Here is a 5957-nt window from a genome sequence, read left to right on the forward strand (position 1 = left end):
AAATGCAGTGATCCGAAGGGGCACGTGCACCCCAATATTTATAGCAGCAATGTCCACAATAGCCAAACTATGGAAAGAGCCCCAATGAATGGATAAAGAAGATGTGGTGTATACAGACACACACACACACACACAATGGAATACTACTCAGCCATCAAAAAAAAAATCTTGCCATTTGCAAGGTTGTGGATGGAACTAGAGGGTATTATGCTAAGCGAAATAAGTCAATCAGAGAAAGACAATTATCATATGATCTCACTGATATGTGGAATTTAAGAAACAAAACAGAGGATCATAGGGGAAGAGAGGAAAAAATAGAACAAGATGAAATCAGAGAGGGAGACAAACCATAAGAGACTCTTAATCATAAGAAACAAACTGAGGGTTGCTGGAGGGGAGAGAAGGTGGGGTAACTAGGTGATGGGCATTATGGAGGGCATGTGATGTAATGAGCACTGGGTGTTATATAAGATTGATGAATCACTGACTGCTACCTCTGAAACTAATAATACATTAAATGTTAATTATTGAATTTAAATTTAAAAAAACTATCCCCTTTATAAAAGTGTTCAAATCATGGGGCACCTGGGTGGCTCAGTTGGTTAAGCGGCTGCCTTCAGCTCAGGTCATGATCTCGGGGTCCTGGGATCGAGCCCTGCGTCGGGCTCCCTGCTCAGCGGAGAGCCTGCTTCTTCCTCTTCCTCTGCTGCTCCCCCTGCTTGTGCTCGCTCTCTATCGCTCTGTCAAATAAATAAAAACCTTAAAAAAAAAAGTGTTCAAATCAAAGAGAACTGTGAATCATAAATGCCTCGATTTATAGTTAGACATTTGCAAGAAGAAAAAAATCATAGAGGGAAATCTAGAGTGAAGAAAATGAAATTCCACCATATTCTCCCTAATTGTCATATGTTTACTTTTAACCCAGTCAAAAGCCCTATCATTTGAGGAAAAACATTCAGAAAAACTGCCTTTTTTCCAGAAACCATATTGGTGAAGTGTCCTGATGGGCACCAATCCTGGGAGCCATGTCCTTCGGCCTTGTCAGTCTGATGGGATTGGGAAAACAGGATCTTTCGAAATATTCCTTGAATCTAAGAAGCTTGCAGTTCATTGATGCCTCTTAGTAAATATTAATGACTAACCATGGCAATATTTTGCCTCCTTGTCAGTTTGAACAGTTGTCTTCCTTTTCCAGCATGGGGCAGGAAGCTCTCTCCAGAACTATCATGAGTCTCATATCCCAGGTCCACAGTTCTGTGTGGCATGTGTTTTTTGCCCAACTTTTATCAAAGAACAAAGTTCAAAGGACACCAGAATCTACAGTTCAAACTGTCTCAGAGGGAGACAAAACAGGGCCAGTTTTAATGAGAAAGAACAATGGGGAAAAATTCCAATGAATAACACTCCACCTTTTTTCTAGGACTCCTTGTGAAATACCGTGAGCATTCTTAGAACTCGTTTTTCTTTCTCTTGGGCCGTTATCAAGACTTGGTCATTTGTGTTGCTGCAGGATCTAAAGGCCTCTGCTGCCTCCCCAATCTTACTGTTACTTCTGTTAAGAATAGTTCACATTTTTGTCCTAGACTCTTACAGAAATATAAGCGGATTTTGTTTCAAAAAAAAGAATAAAGAAAAAAGAAAGAGACAAAAGCCAGGAACTGGTCCCAGGAGGATGCCAACATTTAGAGGTCAAGAAGGAAAGGGATGCATGCAAAAGTGACTGTGCAGGAGCTGATATGTTCCAGAAAAATGAGGAGAATGTGGTATCATGGAAGCCAAGATAAGAGGATCTTTCAAGGAGGGAGTAATCCACTGGGTCAAATGCTACTGAGTGATTGCTAAGTAAGATAAGACCTGCAGAGGAAAATTGGATTAAGCAATATGGAAGCCATTGGTTACCTTCCCTAAAGCACTTGTCAGGTAAGTGATGGAAATGGAAGCCAGATCAGAGTATTTGAAGAGGAAATGGGCACACAATACTCCAAAATAAATCACAGATGGTTTAGGGACTTAAATGTGAAAGGGGAAACTAAAAACTTCAAGAAGAGAATGTGGAAGAATGTTTCCATGAATTTAGAGTAAGAAACAACTTCTCGAACAATACACAAAAAAAGCACAAATCATAAAAGTTACGATTTATAAATTTGAGTACTTTAATGTCAATTGAATATTAAGAACTCTGCTTCATAAAGAATATAAAAAATGAAGTTGCCTATCCCATGATCATCCTGTTCCATATTTAGGAATGTGATGAAAATCTTGCCCACGCACCCAGAGATGTGTGCAAGAATGTACATGGTAACATTGTCCTTAAGAGTAAAAACCCAGAAACTGTTCAGATGATCAATCTCAAAAGAAATGGTATATAAACTTGTGGTATATTAGGGCACCTGGGTGGCTCAGTCATTAAGTGTCTGCCTTCGGCTCAGGTCATGATCCCAGGGTCCTGGGATCGAGCCCCGCATCGGGCTCCCTGCTCAGCGGGAAGCCTGCTTCTCCCTCTCCCACTCCCTCTGCTTGTGTTCCTTCTCTTGCTGTGTCTCTCTCTGTCAAATAAATAAAATCTTTTAAAAAAACAAATAAATAAACTTGTGGTATATTTATTGAACAGAATGTTTACACATCACAGCTGGAATGAAAGTGGTTGAACTACATGGGTATCTCTCACACATGTAACATTGGACCAAACATTCAGTGTGCAGAAGATTCTGTGTTGGGTCCAGTTAGACAAAGTTTAAGAATATTATTTAGAAATATGAATCTCAATATCCAAAGAAAAAGTAAAAAGAATGGAAAATATTTGCCCTTTCTTAGCAGACTTGAGTATAGAGAGTAGTGCAAAAGATTATGTTTTCAATATACTTGCTAATATTTGAATTTTTAAAACTATGTACATGTATTATTTTAATTAAAAATGTAAAAGTATTCTTTTTTTAAGATTTTATTTATTTAGCTGAGAGAGAGAGAGAGACAGTGCGCAAGCACAAGCTGGGGGAGGGGCAGAGGGAGAGGGACAAGCAGACTCCCCACTGAGCAGGGAGCCTGATGGGGGGACTCCATCCCAGGATCCGAGATCATGACCTGAGCCAAAGTCAGATGCTTAACTGACTGAGCCACTCAGGTGCCCCAAAAGTAATCTTAAAAGTAAAGGAGAAGTGAGGAAATGGGGGCAGCTCTGAACAACTCTGGATCTGAAGGGAGATATGGAGAGAATAGTTGGCTGACACAGAAGATGGGATCAAGGGAGGGTTGTCTATTTTGACTGCTTTTTTTTTTTAGATGAAATATATTTGATATTGTAGGGGTCAAGGGCAGGCCGCCCCCAAATGTGCCACTTTGGCATATTTATTATTTCAAATAAAGTTGCTTAAGACATAGTGATGCAAGAAGGACACTCAGTCTCTCCTCTGTCCCATTGAAAACAGGAAACAAATCTCCCATATGATACCCTCCCTGTACTAAGAAGTAAAAAGGTAGGCAGGTCCCCGCCACCCCTCCCCCAGTTTTAACTTGGCCTATTTGGGCAGCCTGGCGGTGGGGGGCTGATTTGCCACCTTCCGATGCTCGGTCCTCCGCCGACACAGGTCCAGGTCTCTGCCCTCCTCCGGCTCCTTCTCTGTCCTCATGGCGGGTCCCCGGGGGCAGGGCTGGAGCCCGTCACCGCCGCTGAGCTGCAGCAATTCCACCATGTCGCTGTGGTCTCCCCTTGGCCACCAGAGCTTCCCGTTTGACTACGACGATGGCGACGGGGAGGATGAGGAAGACGTGGAGGAAGGTGCTCATGATTCACAGGCTAAGGTGGGGAGCCTGAGAGGAGTGGAGTTACAAGGGTGTGCCAGTGTGGCTGAATCAGAAGATGACCAAGAACAGAAACAGGTGCACCTACCAGAAAGTCACCTGACACCATGGGAAGTGTGGTTTGTTGGCAAAGAAAAAGAAGAACGTGACCGTCTGCAACAGAAAGCTCTGGAGGAATTAAATCAACAGCTAGAAAAAAAGAAAAGAAATGGAAGAACGTGAAAAAAGAAAGGTTATTGCTGAAGAAAAGCACAAGGATGCGTTCAGAAAAAGAATGAACAGAAAAGAAAAGAAAGGGAACAAAAAATTAATAAGGAAATGGAGGGAAAAGCAGCAAAAGAATTGGAGAAAGAACATTTGCAAGAAAAGGCAAAAGAAAAATACCAATAATGGATAAAGAAGAAAAATGCTGAAGAATGTGAAAAGAAGAAGAAAGAAAAGGAAAAAGAAAAACAACGGCAAGCTGAATTACAGGAAAAAAAGGAAATAGCAGAGAAAAGCTTTAAGGAATGGTTGGAAAATGCAAAAAATAAACCTCGCCAATGGAAAACTTACAGATTTTTACAGTGGAAATTCTTATCCAGAACCAGCCTTTTATAATCCAATTCCATGGAAACCCATTCATATGCCTCCTTCCAAAGTAGCTAAGGACCAATCAGGAAAGAAGACTAAAAGGCCTGTGATAAGTCAGCCACGCAGGTCATCATCCTGTCTGGTGGTTCAGAAAGCCAGAAGCAATCTTTGCCTTGAAACTCTGTGCAGAATACAAAGATAGTGGGTGTGGGAAATTGCATGCTTTTACCTGAAGCTATTTAATTTTAAAAGTAGAATCGTTTTTTACTCCTCAGTCAACAGCTCAACATTTGATGTTATTATTGACACTTTCACATTTTTACATTCGTATATGTTGTCCTTAGAGCTAATTGAAGAAGATGCTTTATACATTTTCATTTTTATAAGTCCTTCAAGGTTGATCTTGGCATTTTGTTTCACAGGATAAGTGACTGAATATCTAACAATTGTGTTTATGTTTAGCTTGTATTAAAACTACATTGTAATACCAATAAAACCAACAATTTGTGTTGTGTTGTTTCAAAAAAAGAAGAAGAAGTAAAAAGATATCTTTACCACCAGAGTTGGGAACTTGAAATCAGAAAAGCTGTAGAAACAAGCCTTGCTGTTTTTTTCCTAATCTACTACCTCAACTCAAATTCTGCTTAGAATTCCTTACTGAATAAAGCTCCTAAACATTTGTTTTCTTTATCCTGTCAATTCCTCACAAATTTATCTTCTTTGTCTAAAAGGTATAACAACTGCTTGACTTTGTAATTTCTTTAGGTCTCAATTTTAATACTGGGCCTCCATACGTATGTAGTAAAAATTTGATTTTTTACTGTTAACCTGTCTCAGGTAAATCAAATTCTTAGTCCACCTGGAAGAGTTTGAAGGGTAGAGGAAGAATTTTTCCTTCCCTGCAGTACCAGTGGAAAGAACACATTCAAGATGGGGAGGTCAAAGATGCAGAAGATTAGGGAGATAATAACCACAAGTATGGTCTCTGAGAAGGCAAGAGGAAGTAGGGTCCACACCATTTTAATAAGAGGACAGACACTTTGTATGTGATAACAAGAAGGAGGAAGGAGAGACTGAGATAGATACAGGTAACTTGGAGAGTTGTATGGAGAGAACATGAGGAAGTTCCTATCTGATGGACTCACTTCCCTTTTTTTGAGTGAGAAAGGATTATTTGCTCAGAAGGATGGTTATAGAGGGAGGGTCAGGACTTGACAGTGGGGCCAGGATGGATTTGTCATTGTACAGTTGGACTGTATTGGATGTCCACTTGAAGCTGAGGATCATGAATTTACAGTGATATCAATTCTCTCATTTGTACAATCACTTTGGCCAGAACTAAAATCGGAATATATTCCTCCTCGACCCCACCCTGAGATATATGGCAATGTGTCAATAGCTGCTCAAGACCAAGGGATAAGCCTGGCACAATTTCTGGAAGGTACATTTTACGTGATAATAATTAATTTAGAACATTTTTATTTAAAATCCAAAAACACATTAAAACATGATTAGAACACAAAATTCAAATCGATCTTTACAGCGAATCAGAATATTTTAAATGGGATGTTATGATTACAAGAGAT

At 40.0% G+C, this 5957-nt stretch overlaps 1 pseudogene; it reads left to right on the top strand.

The window, feature by feature from the left end:
* The window catches only part of LOC102745753 (coiled-coil domain-containing protein 34 pseudogene), a 6424-nt pseudogene extending 1719 nt beyond the window's left edge, over positions 1-4705 (top strand).
* The last annotated feature ends 1252 nt before the right edge of the window (positions 4706-5957 follow it).

This window comes from Leptonychotes weddellii, chromosome 8 (assembly GCF_054177405.1).
Source record: "Leptonychotes weddellii isolate Sample4059 chromosome 8, ASM5417740v2, whole genome shotgun sequence".
Taxonomy (NCBI): Eukaryota; Metazoa; Chordata; class Mammalia; order Carnivora; family Phocidae; genus Leptonychotes; species Leptonychotes weddellii.